Genomic DNA, 13,966 nt, shown 5'->3' with positions numbered 1-13,966 from the left:
TATTTTCAGGTCTTGAACAGATTCATTCATTTTCATCAACTGTTTGCTTGTTTGTTTGCTTTTTGTTTTCTTTAAGGGATTTGTTAATTTTCTCCAATATTTCATTTATCCTTTTTCCTGCTTCCTTTGAGGGATTCAGCCCCTTCCTGTTTAAGGACTTCTATCATCTTTATGAAGTTGGTCTTAACTTAATTGTACTTCAACTGTGGTGGAATATTCAGGGCTTGCTGTAGTAGAATATCTGGAATCTGATGGTTTTATATTGCTCTTGCTGTTCATTGTATTCATAGGATGCTGTTCAGGTATCTGGATTTGAGGTGACTATGTGTTTATGTGCTAATTTCTCAGTTTGTCTTTGTTAGATGGGTGTTTTGTGTAGCATGAATCTTAGAAGGTCTTATTATTAAGAATGAACCTGAAGCTATGTATTGGGGTGAATGCTGGAAGATCAGAGAAGCAGAACAAGCCACAGCTTCCTTACCTCACCTATTCCTCAGCTGATCCTGTTTCTGCGGACTGGAAACCTCTGAGTCCTCATCCAGAATGGGTCTCAGCTGATCCTTGAACACACAGAGATCCAGATAGATCTCTGCCTCTGGAATGCTAGGATTAAAGACATGTGCTACCACTGCCTATCCTCTATGTATAATATTGTAGCTGTTCTGTTCTCTGACCCCAGATAAGTTTATTAGGATGCACAATATTTTGGGGAACACAATACCACCACAGTTTTGTTACTTGGTTTCTATTTGCTCTCTGGTCTTCTGGTCTGTGTGGCTTGTGGATGAACAGGGATTCTCAACCCAAGTAAGGGGCTGGAAATCTTGTAGTAGGTGTGATCCTTTTTCTTGCAGGGAGTATCTGCTCAAGTTTGGAATCAACCAAAGGGAAGAGGGGGAGAGTTTGTTGGTTGTGTAGAGGGGCTACTGAGAGAGTGGGGGAGGTCTGTGGACAGGTGGCCTACATGGGCATCTGTCAGATGGTGTGTCTTTTGTTTGAGCAAGTACTCTCCACCCAGGATGGAGGATCCAAAGCATAGATTTGGAGGGAAGTGTGATTGGGCATAGTGTTGGGAATTTTTGAAAGAATGGAGGAGATCCACAGGTGAGCAGCCTAGGTGGAATTCTGATGGCTGGCATGGCCTCTTGTCCAGCAGGGAGGTTTCTCCTCAGTTTGCCTACCTATTCTACTGGATGATTGGCTTGTACTTGAGTACAAGATATCCATGTGATTTGGGGCTAGGGACATGGCTATATAGTTGGCAGATGAAGTCTTGGTATGGGATTTTGTCTGTGGGAATGTAGGGAGTGTAGAAATTTCATAGGCTGCTGGCCCACCTACCTGTTCTTTTGGCTGAGGTGACATGCACATCAAGGGGATGTCTGCCTTATTTGGGAGCTGGAATACATAATATTCCTCTTTTTCTAAATGGAAATATATCCTGTGCCATTGTATGTTGGAAGTCCTTCATTTGTTTCTTGATTTTACAAGTCAAGAATCAGAAGAGACTTTGGACCTTTGCACAGTTTGGGCTGTTACAGATTGTGAGGATCATTGCCATTAGACTTAATGAATTTTCATTTTTTCCTTTGTATTTATTTTTCTATCATACAGTATATCCTAACTCCAACCTCACCTTGCTCCACTTCCTCCAGTGCCCCCTTCCACAAATCCTTATTTCCCCAGATCCACTGCTACTTTGTTGCCCTTCAGAAAAGAGCAGGCCTCACTGGAATATTAAACAAACACATCAGAACAAGGCACAATAATATTATGCAAAAACCCTCCTATCAAGGCTGGACAAGGTAACCCAATAAAAGGAAAAGAGTCCCAATAGCCAACAAATGAGCCAGAATACCATGACTCCTACAGTTAGGAGTCCCATAAACATGCCAAGCTAAAGAACCATAGCACATATGCAGAGGACCTAGGATAGAGTCATGTATGCTCCATGATTGACACTTCAGTTTCTCTGAGCCCCAATGAATCCTGTTTTGTTTATTCTGTGGGTCATATTCTCCTGGTTTCCTCGACTACTGTGGATCCAACAGTACTCACGCCCTCCTTGCACAGGATTCTCAGAGCTTAAGGTAATGTTTGAGTAGGAATCTCTACATGTGCTCTCATCAGCCACTGGAGGAAACCTCTTCAATGACAATTGTGATAGGAACCAGTCTATGATTATAGCAGAATATAGTTATGAATCATTTCATTGATTTTTTTTTTTTGCTTGATCACATGTGTTTGGTACTACCCTGGTTCTCTCAGCCATCCAAGTTTTGGTTGCTGGCCATCCATGCAGTGTCACACATGAGCTTCCTCTCAGAGCATGGGCTCCAAGTTAGATCAGTCATTGGTTGGCCACTACAGAATCTCTCAGACATCATTGCCCCAGCATATGTAGCAGGCAGGAAAAGTGTGGGACTAATATTTTGTGGCTGGCTTGGTGTCCCAGTCCCACCACTGGGAACCTAATGTGTTTATAGAAGATGGTTGGTTCAGCCTCCATATTCTTAATTACTAGGAATGCTCACTAGGGTCATCCTAATAACTTCCAGGGAAGTTTTGCTGCACTGTTTCCATGTCTCCTGCTGAGAGCTCCCCTATTGCTGTCATCTCTTATTGTCTTCTCTCACTCTGTCCATTCCTTACTCACCTGATACTTCCTGTTCCCATCCCAACCTGCCTCCAGTGCACACACAATCTATTCCCTCTATTTCCTTCCTAGAGGAGAGCCATGCATCTCCCCTAGAGATGTTTTTGTTACTTAGCCTCTCTGCATCTATGGATTGTACTGGGATTACTGTGATTGTACTTTATTTAACTACTAATATCCACTTATAAGTGAGTATACATACTATGTTTGTCTATGTGCTTCTGGGTTCCCTCACTCAAGATAATAAAGAACTCAAGAAACTAGACAACAGCAAACCAAATAACCCAATTGTATTGGGCTACAGCTCTAAACAGAATTCTCAGTAGAGGAATCTAAAGTAGCTGAGAGGCACTTGAAAAAAATTTTCAATATCCTTAGCCATCAGGGAAATGCATATAGAAAATACTTTGAGATTTTATCTTATATCTTTCAAAATGGTTAAGATAAAAAAGACAAGTGACTGCTAATGCTGGCAAGGACATGGAGGGAGGAGATTCATTGCTGTTGCAAGTACAAACTTGTACAGCCACTGTGGACATCATTATGCAATCATCAGAAAATAGGGAGTCACTCTCCCTCAACACCCAGCTATATCACTCTTGGATATATACCCAAAAGATATGTCTCCATCCTACAACAAAGATACTTCCTCAACTATGTTCATAGTGGCTTTATCCATACTAGCCCAATACTGTCATGTCTGTTAGAGATTGTTTTGATTGATGACTGATGTTAGAAGGCTCTTCCACTTAGGGTGGCATGGGAAGGCAAATCCACCTAGGGTAACAATATCCCTAAGAAAGTGTGCCTGGGCTAAAAAGTAGAGCTAGGTGAGCATGAGACACTGATTAGGCAAAAGAGAGAGAGCCAGGGGCAATCTTGGCCAGTGGGTTTTGCCTTCATTTGTTAGCTTGATTTTCTATCCTAATCTTCCAAAACTATGTAGTATGATCTGACACAATCAGCCAAATTAATGCATTCATTGCCTGAGATGTGTGTGTGTGTGTGTGTGTGTGTGTGTGTGTGTGTGTGTGTGTGTGTTTAATCACAGCAGTGCTGTGGATATCGCTCTGTACAAATAAAATGCTGTTTGGCCAGTAGCTAGGCAGGAAGTATAGGCGGGACAAGAGAGAAGAGGATTCTGGGAAGTAGAAGGCTGGAGAGAGACACCGCCAGCTGCCGCCATGAGAAGCGACGTGTAAAGACACTGGTAAGCCACAAGCCATGTGGCAAAGTATAGACTAACAGAAATGGGTTAATTTAAGATAGAAAAGGTAGATAACAAGCAGCCTGCCACGGCCATACAGTTTGTAAGCAATATAAGTTTTTGTGTGCTTTCTTGGTTGGGTCTGAGCGACTGTGGGACTGGCGGGTAAGAGAGATTTGTCCTGACTGGGCCAGGCAGGAAAACTCTAACTACACAGCAGAATAAAAGCAAGTTATAAAAACGAAACAAAAAAAAGTTACTTTGTTGCTAGGTAGAACCTGGAAAGACTCTGTGCTGCTAAACATTCAAATTATGGAAGGAGTAAGCAAAGTGATTCCTAGTCACAGTAAGCAATTTCATACAAGAACTGCTACACCGGTGGTCCAAGCATGTTAGTGTCCATCCCAATTAAGAAGTCAAACTTTGGGCTGGAGAGGTGGCTCAGTGGTTAAAGAGCACCAACTCTTCTTCCAGAGGTCCTGAGTTCAATTCCCAGCAACCACATGGTGGCTCACAGCCATCTATAATGAGATCTGGTGCCCTCTTCTGGCCTGCAAGGACACATGCAGAAAGAACATAGTATGTATAATAAATAAATAACTCCTTGAAAAAAAAAAAAAAGAAGTCAAACTTTGCAGGATCACCCATCATGTGCTGGTCCTGGAAACAAGAAAAGGTCAAAATTTAAGGTCATGGATTATTAGTCTGTGGTTACTGTCCAGCAATGTTGTCAGCATTCTTGCAGGCATCTATGGCAGAGTCAGAAAAACCAATGAGCATACTGTAAGAGTTCACTGTACGAAGCTGTGAGGTTTGAAGCCTGGTGTTGTCCACTTTTTTGTTTTTTATTCTTTACTCTTTTGGGCGTCGGCCAGTCAGCTCTCGATTAAGTCACACACAGAGGCTTATTCTTATAATAAGCCTAGCCTTACCTTGGCTTGTTTCTAGCCATTTTTTCTTAATTTTCACAACTATATTTGCCTCTGGGCTTTTATCTTCCTCTATTCTATATAGCTGTCTTTACTTCTTACTCTGTGGCTTGCTATGTAGCTGGGTAGTTGGCCCCTGGTGTCCTCTGCTTTTCTTGCTCCTCCTTCCTTCCTTTTTCCTACCAGATTTATCCTCCCATTTATTTTCTCTGCCTGCTAGCCTCACCTATCCTTCCTGCCAAGCTATTGGTTGTTCAGCTCTTTATTAGACCAATCAAATATTTTTGACAGGCTTTAGAAGTATCACAGCTTCAAAGAGTTAAACAAATGCATCATAAAAGAATGCAACACATCTTTGCATCATTAAAACCAAAGTTCCACAGCACAAAGAAGTATAACACATCTTAAAATATTACACAATAGCCTAGGTTGCACTTTGGGATCACAAGATATTGAAATACCTAATCTATAAGATGTCTTCCATGGAGACCTAACTGCATATAGGGAGTAGCAGTAGCCAAAGAAAGAGATGTACAAGAAGTTTCATGGATAGGGCCATGTAAGCCCTTTGAAACTGAAGCCCCATGCATCTGAGACAGAGATGCAGAACTTGATGTTTGTCCTGCTGTGTTTCAGTCTTGCTTTTGTCCAATCTTCCCTTACAATGTCTCCATTTATCTCTTTTGGAATGTGAATGATATTCTGTGCCAATGTATGTTGGAAAGATCTAACTTCATTTCTTTTATTTATTTTTATTTATTTATTTTTCCTGGAGCTGAGGACCGAACCCAGGGTCTTACACTTGCTAGGCAAGTGCTCTACCACTAAGCTAAATCCCCAATCCCCTAACTTCATTTCTGACTTTACAAGATATCCCTTTCAAGAGACTACTTTGAGTTTCAGAAGAGACTTTGGACATTTGAACAGTGTTAGCACTGTTGCAGACTATCACAATCAAGGTAGTGACTAAATGCATTTTCTTCATGGATGATCATGAGCCTATAGTGACCTGGGTTAGAATGTAATTGATTGAATGATACATCTCCCAGATAGGATGATGTATTTGAACATGTGTCTCTCCTTGGTGGCTTTCTTTCCATTGATTGTAAAACCTTTAGTGGGAGTAGACCTTCTGAATGAAATTCCTCATTGTGGGTGTGATATGAGTCTCTATAGCCTCAACCCATTTCCTGTTCTTTGTGTATATTGTGTTGTGGTTGAAACTAGTCAGCCATTTCCTTGTTTTGTCATGCCTTCATTGCTGTATTGACTCTAACTCTAAATCACATAAGATGCAGTAGAAACATTTGGTATTCAGGGCTACAGCAGTTTGTTAGCCTGCTGTTTTATTTCTTTTGTTTGTTTATTTTTGAAGACAAGTTTTGTCTGTGTAGCACTGGCTGTCCTGGAAGTACACCTCTGTACACCAGACTGGCCTCAAACTCATAGATCTCCTTGACTCTGGCTCCCAAGTCCTATGAATAACAGTGGGGCAATATTCCTGGGATTTTTGTTTGTTTGCTTTTCTGTTATTGAGTATTGGGCCTGGAACATAGGTTTTTGTAGATGTCAGGCATATGATGCTGTAGTGAGGTTCATCCATATTTTGAAATTTAAAATTTGGCAGAAGGTTCATTCTGTTTTCCAGGATGGCATGTATTCATGACGTTAATACTGCCTAAGCCTTCTGACTCATTGGATTGCAGGTGCATGAACTTCTTCATATATGTTGTGTATGCTTTGAATTTTTTAAATGAATATGAGTATTTCACTTGTCTGCATAGATATGTACCACATGGGTGCCTGGTCCTCACAGTGATCAAAAAAATAGTCTCAGAATCCCTGAACTTGGAATAGTGGATAGTTTTGATTCTCCAATATAAGTAGTGGCAATTGTGCCCACCTATATGCAGTAACGTCAAGAGCTCTTTACTACTGGGCTGTCTCCTGCCCTGTGTTGATTATTTATAATCAATATTTATATTGCTAATGTTTTCATCTATTCTTTTATAACAGTTTAAACACACAGTGCCTTTCAATGTACTATGATTGATTTTACAGTTTTAATTGAGATGCTGCAGGTTTCTGAAGATGAAAACCAAACTGGAAGGAATAAATGACTCTTTGACTTTGTAGGAACTTCAGTAAAAACCTCTGAGTTCTTTCTTTCTTTTTTTTTTTTTAATTGTTTTACTGATTTTTGCATGGGAGACAGGGTCTTTATATGTACTTCTGGCTGTCTTGAACCTGATTCCATAGACTAGGCTGGCATTCAACTCAGAGGCAGATATACCTGCCTCTGCATTCTGAATGTTGGAGTTAAAGGCGTGACACAGTTTGTCCATCTTATTTTCTTTTTTATGGTTAGTAATTTCCAACACAATTTCTCTCATGTGTACTCTATACTGTTAATCTGTTTACTTGTCTCTTTATGTTTGTTAATAGACATTTCTCTTGCAAAGGGTACAGAAATGACAGTTGTGAATCTCCTATTCAGTTTCCTTCTAAAGTGATTTGGTGATTACATTATAATGTCTATGTCATGAAATAAGTGTGGGGAGGACCAGAATTATATGACTATACTGTCAAAGAAGTATACATTTACAATGTTATCAGTATCATGTTTTTGGTTGTACACCTATATGGGTTATTTTAGAATGCAGTGACCTATGATGATGTGCGTATTGACTTTACTTGGGAAGAGTGGACTTTGCTGGATCTTTCCCAGAAGAATCTCTACAAAGATGTGATGCTGGAGACCTACAGGCACCTCACTACTATAGGTGAGACTAAGTTTTACTTCATATTTTAAAATAAGGGGACAGCAAGCCCTTGATTATTGATGCTCTTCTACAATTTGATTGAAAAAGAAGAATGATGTGATTAAATCAGGCATGGCTCTAAGGTACACTGAGCATAGTAACTCAAATTTTGCACACTGTTCGATAATGTAACATACATTTTCTGGGACTATATTTTAGGATACAGTTGGGAAGACCAAAATATTGAAGAACATTGTGAAAGCTCAAGAAGACATGAAAGGTAATTTTCATGTGCAACCTGATACAAATGTTCCCCTAAAGAAGATGTAATATATCCTATAGGTTTTAAGTAAAAGCAACAGTGTAAATAAGTACCACTTAAAGTCCATTGATAATTATTAAATTCTCACACAACCACATATCTCAATTTTAGGTAGGTGAATTTCATTTGCAAGGCATGCTTTTAAGAAAGAAGTCAAGGAAACAATGCCTTAACTGATATCACAATTTAAATCATGGCAACATTAGAGCTATGCTGTAGAACTGTCTTTCCATTCCTTTTATACCACTCATATTACAAAATGTATTCACATTGAAGATGTGATAAATATACCTCCAAAACCTTCTAACAAGCAAACAGTCCATAGTAAATCTGGCATTACGCATGTATGTGTTGTGACTCTGCTGTTTAGTAAGATGGGCAGTTAGAGTCAAGAGTCAATGCAGTCTTGTAGAAATCTTAATCCCTGTACCACATGTCTATGAGGACAGAAAGTAAAACTGAATTCACTGTGGAAATCTTTTATTTCTTTCTGCTGTTCTTAGGTTATCATATGACACTCTGGATACAAGCCATATGAGCATAGGGATATGGAAAGACATAACATACATCTCTCTCAGAACAGTTAGAAGATATGAATCAGTTCCCAGTTTGAGTACTTTTGTAGAATTTGATTCAAGTATACAAGTAACTATTTTTCCAGTTTCATTGTTAATACATCATCAAACACTGCACTAAATCCTGTGAGAATGAGGATTATGTAAATATTTCTGTTTGTACTAGTTCACTTAGGAAATGTAGTATGATTCACAGTACAGGAAAATTGACAAATGCAGTAAGGATGGTAAAGCTCTGAGTTTTTCCAGTTTTCTTTACACATGTGAAAATTCTCATATAGAAAAAAAGATTCTGTAAATTTGAATCTTGTAATAAAGGATCTTACCATCAAAGATGCAAAACTGCTCTGAATGAAGGGAAACAATAAGAGTGTAAATACAGTGATAAAACCTTATGATCTAGTTCTTTACAATTGCACCATATTGTAAAATTGTTTAATACAGATAGAAAGATTCAACAGTCAATTGAATGTGTTAAAGCTTTTACATGTTTCATTATCCTTGTAGGCAAGAAAGAAGTCAAAACGGAGAGAGACCTTCTGTACATACTCAATATGTTAAGGCCTTTGCATTTCCCGGTACTTTTGAACTGCTTGAACGAACAAATACTATTAAGAATCCTTATGAATGCAATCCATGTGTTAAAGCCTTTGCATATCATGGTCATCTTCAAAAGCATAAAAGAGCACATACCACAGAGAAACCCTGTGAAGGTAATCAGTGTGATAAAGCCTTTGCAAAAGGCTTTCATCATCAAAGGCATGAAAGAACACATACTGGAGAGAAACCTTTTGAATGTGATGATTTTGGTGAAGCTATTGCACAGCACAGTAATCTTCAAAGTCATAAAATAGCACATACTCGGGAGAAACACTGTGAATGTATGCAATGTGGTAAAGCCTTTGTATGTCATAGTGCTCTGCAATGTCATATAAGAACACATACTGGGGAGAAACCCTATGAATGTAATCAGTGTGGTAAAACCTTTGCACATCTCAATACTCTTCAAGTGCATAAAAGAAGTCATACTGGAGAGAAACCATATGAATGTACTCAATGTGATAAAGCCTTTGTAGATCAAAGTACTCTTCAAAGGCATGAAAGAACACATACTGGAAAGAAACCCTTTGAATGTAATGATTGTGGTAAAGTGTTTACACAATACAATAATCTTCATAGTCATAAAAGAATACATACTGGAAACAAACCCTATGAATGTAGTCAATGTGGTAAAGCCTTTGCACGATACAGTCATCTTCAAAGGCATAAAAGAACACACACTGGAGAGAAACCCTATGAATGCAATCAGTGTGGTAAATCATTGGCAGATCACAATAGTCTCCGAGTACATGAAAGAACCCATACTGGAGTGAAACCCTTTGTATGTAATCAATGTGATAAAGCCTTTACAAGTCGCAATCGTCTCCAAATACATGAAAGAACCCATACTGGAGAGAAACCCTTTGTATGTAGTCAATGTGATAAAGCCTTTGTATGTCACACTGCTCTTCAAAGTCATAAAAGAACACATACTGGAGAGAAACCCTATAAATGTAATAAATGTGGTAAAGCCTTTGCAAAATACAGTCATCGTCAAAGGCATGAGAGAATACATACTGGAAAGAAACCCTTTGAATGTAATGATTGTGGTAAAGCCTTTGCACAGCACAGTAATCTTCAAAGTCATAAAAGAACACATACTGGGGAGAAACCCTATGAATGTAAGCAATGTGGTAAAGCCTTTGTATATAAAAGTGCTCTTCAATGTCATATAAGAATACATACAGGGGAGAAACCCTATGAATGTAATCAGTGTGGTAAATCCTTTGCACATCCCAGTACTCTTCAAGTGCATAAACGAACTCATACTGGAGAGAAACCATATGAATGTAACACTTGTGGTAAAGCCTTTGCACGTCTCAGTGTTCTTCATATTCATATAAGAACCCATACTGGAGAAAAACCCTATGAATGCCATCAATGTGGTAAAGCCTTTAAAGATCAAAGTACTCTTCAAAAGCATAAAAGGACCCATACATAAGAGATACCCTATTAATGTTAATGATTGTAGTAAAAGCTCAGTACTCTTCAAATGCATAAAAGCACACATACTTGAAAGAATCCCTGTGTATGCAATCAATGTTGTAAAACCTTTGTATGTCACTATAGTCTTCAGAGGCAAAAAAGAGCACTTATTGGAGAGGAAACCTATAAATGTAATCAGTGCTGTCAAGCTTTGTTATGTCACAATTGTCATTGAAAGTATGAAAGAAACTATACTGCAGAGTATACTTTTTATGTAATCAGTGTAATTGATCCTTCAATGTCATAGTATTCTTGATATGTCTAAAAGAACACATACTGGATAGCAACTCATTGAATGTAATCAGTGTGGTAAAATGTTTGCAAGTGTCAGTAATGTTTAAAATCATGAGAAAAAAAATCAGACTGCAGTGAAACCCTGTAAATGTATTCAGTGTGGTAAAGTTTTACACTCTAAACAAGAGTAAAACTTTTTGTGTGCAATCTATCTGTTAAAGCGTTGGCATATTGCAATAGTCTTTGATGACCTGAAAAGCTACTGAGGACTTCTTTTTAAAATAATTTTTAATTAAAATGTTCTTCCATTTTTATACCAAGCCCTGCTCCCCCCCCCCTCTCTTTCTACCACTCATGTTACCTCCCTATCCCAAACCCATCTACTCCTTATAGGGGGTAAGCCCTCTCTTTAGTAGTCAGCACAATTTGGTGCTGGACCTAGCCCTTCTTCCCTACATCAAGGATGAATAAGGCATCCCACCATAGGCAATGGCCTCTAAAAAGCCAGTTCATGTGCCCAAGATAATTTTTGGTTCCATTGCCTGTGTACTGAGAAACATATCAAGCCACATAACTGTCACCCATATTCAAAGGGTGGAGTGCAGTCCCATGTAGGCTCCCCAGTTGTCAGTCCCAGAGAGTCCCAGAGTCCATGAGCTCCCACTAGGTTGGGTCAGCTATCAATATGGTTTTTACGTCATGATGCTGACATCACCCCTTGCTCTTATAAGCATCCCTTCCTCTCTTCAACTAAACTCCAGGATCTTGACCAAGTGCTTAGTTGTGGGTCTCTACATCTGCTTCCATCAGTCATAGGATGTATGTTCTATGATGACAATTAGGGTAAACACCAATCTGAGTGTAGGGGAAGGCTAGTTCAAGTACCCTCTCCACCATGGCTATGAGTCTTAGCTAGGGACAATCTTACTATTTCCTGGAGTTTACCCTAGCTGCAGATTTCTTCCCATCCCCTTAATGATACACTCTGTCAACATATCCCTTTCATCCCTCTCCCTCCTCATGTGTCCCCTAACCCATCCCAAGCCCTCATTTTCCCACCTCCTCTCAACTTCCCCCTTTCTGTTTACCCTGGCAATCTTAACACTTTCTCCTTCCTGTAGCAATCCATGTGCATCCCTCTCAGGTCCTCCTCTTTACCTAGCTTCACTGGGTTTGTGGATTGTAGCCTATTTATCATTTGCTTTGCCTCTAATATTTACTTATTAGTAAGTACATACCAACATCTGCCAGTCCCCTTATTTCTCTCTTAAGATTCTGTCAGGCAGGCTTGTTCAGTGGTGAGAGAGGGGTGTTGAAGTCTCCCAGTTAGTGTGTGGGTTTTGTTGTCATTTAAGCTTTAGTAATTTGTTTTGTTTTTAACAAATGTAGTTGTCCTTGTAATTGGGGCATAAATGTTCAGAATTGAGACTTCATCTTGATGGATTTTCCTGTGATGAATATGAAATGTGCTCCATCTCTTTTGATCGATTTTAGCTTGAAGTCTATTTTGTTATATATTAGGATAGCTACACCAGCTCCTTTCTTATTTTAATTTGATCAGAAAATCTTTTCCAAACCCTTTATTCTGAAGTCTTTGTGATTTTGCTGTATTTTGTATGCAGCAGAAGGATAGATTCTGTTTTCGTATCCATTCTGTTAGCCAATATCTTTTTGTAGTAAAATTGAGTCCATTGATAATTAAGGTATATTAATGACCAGTGATTTTTAATTTCTGTTATTTTTTTGGTGGTATTATGTGTATGTTTTCCTTCAGGATTTGCTGGTGTGAGGTTATCTATTGCCTGTGTTTTGGTGGTTTCAGCTTACTTCCTTGAGTTGGAGTTTTCTGTAGGGCTGTATTTGTGAATATGAAATGTTTAAATCTATTTTTTTTCATGGAATATTTTGTTTTCTCCATCTGTGGTGATTGAATCTGTGGTGATTGAAAGCTTTGCTTGGTGTAGTAGTGTGTGCTAGCATTGATGGTCTCTTAGTATCTTCAGAATGTCTGTACTAGATGGATCTTGTGGCTTTTGGAGTTTCCATTGCAAAATTCAGTGTAATACTAAGAGGTCTGGCTTTGTATGTTACTTGACTTTTTCTTTTGCTACTCTTAATATTCTTTCTTTATTCTGTATGTCTAGTGCTTTAAGTGTTATGTGTCAAGAGAACTTTTTTTGTAATCCAGTCTATTTGGTGTTCTGTATGAGTCTTCTCCCTTCGTTGTCATATCTTTCTTTAAGTGGGGAAAGTTTTCTTCTATGATTTTGTTGAATATATTTTCTGTGCCTTTGAAGTAGACTTGTTCTCCTTCCAGCCTTATTATTTGTATGGTTGTTCTTTTTGTGGTTTCTCAGATTTCCTTGATGTTTTTTTTTGTTTAAAAAATTGATGATTTAACATTTTCTTTGACTGGTGAATCTATTTCTGCTATCATATCCTTAATGCCTAAGAATCTCTCTTCCATTTCTTGTATTCTGTTGGCTAGCTTGCCTCTGTAGTTCCTGTTTACTCAGATTTTCCTTTTCCTTAAATCCCTCAGTTTCTGTTTTCTTCATTGCATCTCTTTCAATTTTCAAATCTTGAACTGTTTCTTTAACCTGTGTGATTTTTTTTTCTTGGATTTCGTGACTTTAAGAGATTTTTTATTTCATCCATTTTTTTTGTTTGTCTTTTCTTCCATTTCTTTAAGAGAATTTTTTTCATTTGTTTTTGGGCCTCTATCATCTTCATAAAGTTGTTTTAAGGTCTCTTTCTTTCAGATCATCTGCTTTGGGATGTTTGGGTCTTGCTGTTGTGGAATCACACGGATGTGGTGGTGCTCCATTGTTCTTTTTTTTTTCTAGTTTGTTCTTACACTACCGTCTATCCATTTCTTTCTTTAATCCATAGAGGTACAGCTCAAGGTCACTCTTCTTCCAGTTGGTGCAAGAGGGGTCTGTGCCTCTTGTGGTTGCTCTTCTTCCCATTTGGTGCAGGAGGGGCATAAGGCTCTGCTGTTAGTTCTCCTGAATTGGTAAAGGGGCACCATATGGCTCCAGTGGTCTCTGTTGCTTTAGGGGATGTTTTGGAAGGCAGTGGTGGGGAGGAGGCTGCTGGTCTATCTCTTACATTGCACTGGCTAAGGGGAGGGACTAGAGAATGTCCTGACTAGTCTGGAGGTTGGGCCTTACCTATTCCCAATGGGTGCATGGGG

The 13,966-nt window shown here is 38.8% G+C and overlaps 1 pseudogene; it reads left to right on the top strand.

Annotated features, from left to right (window-relative positions):
* Window positions 1-10,507, top strand: part of LOC118570324 — a 36,348-nt pseudogene extending 25,841 nt beyond the window's left edge.
* The last annotated feature ends 3,459 nt before the right edge of the window (window positions 10,508-13,966 follow it).

The sequence above is a fragment of the Onychomys torridus genome, chromosome 19 (genome assembly GCF_903995425.1).
Source record: "Onychomys torridus chromosome 19, mOncTor1.1, whole genome shotgun sequence".
Taxonomy (NCBI): domain Eukaryota; kingdom Metazoa; phylum Chordata; class Mammalia; order Rodentia; family Cricetidae; genus Onychomys; species Onychomys torridus.
Note: the sequence above shows the minus strand (reverse complement) of the source record. Positions and strands in the feature narration are given on the sequence as shown.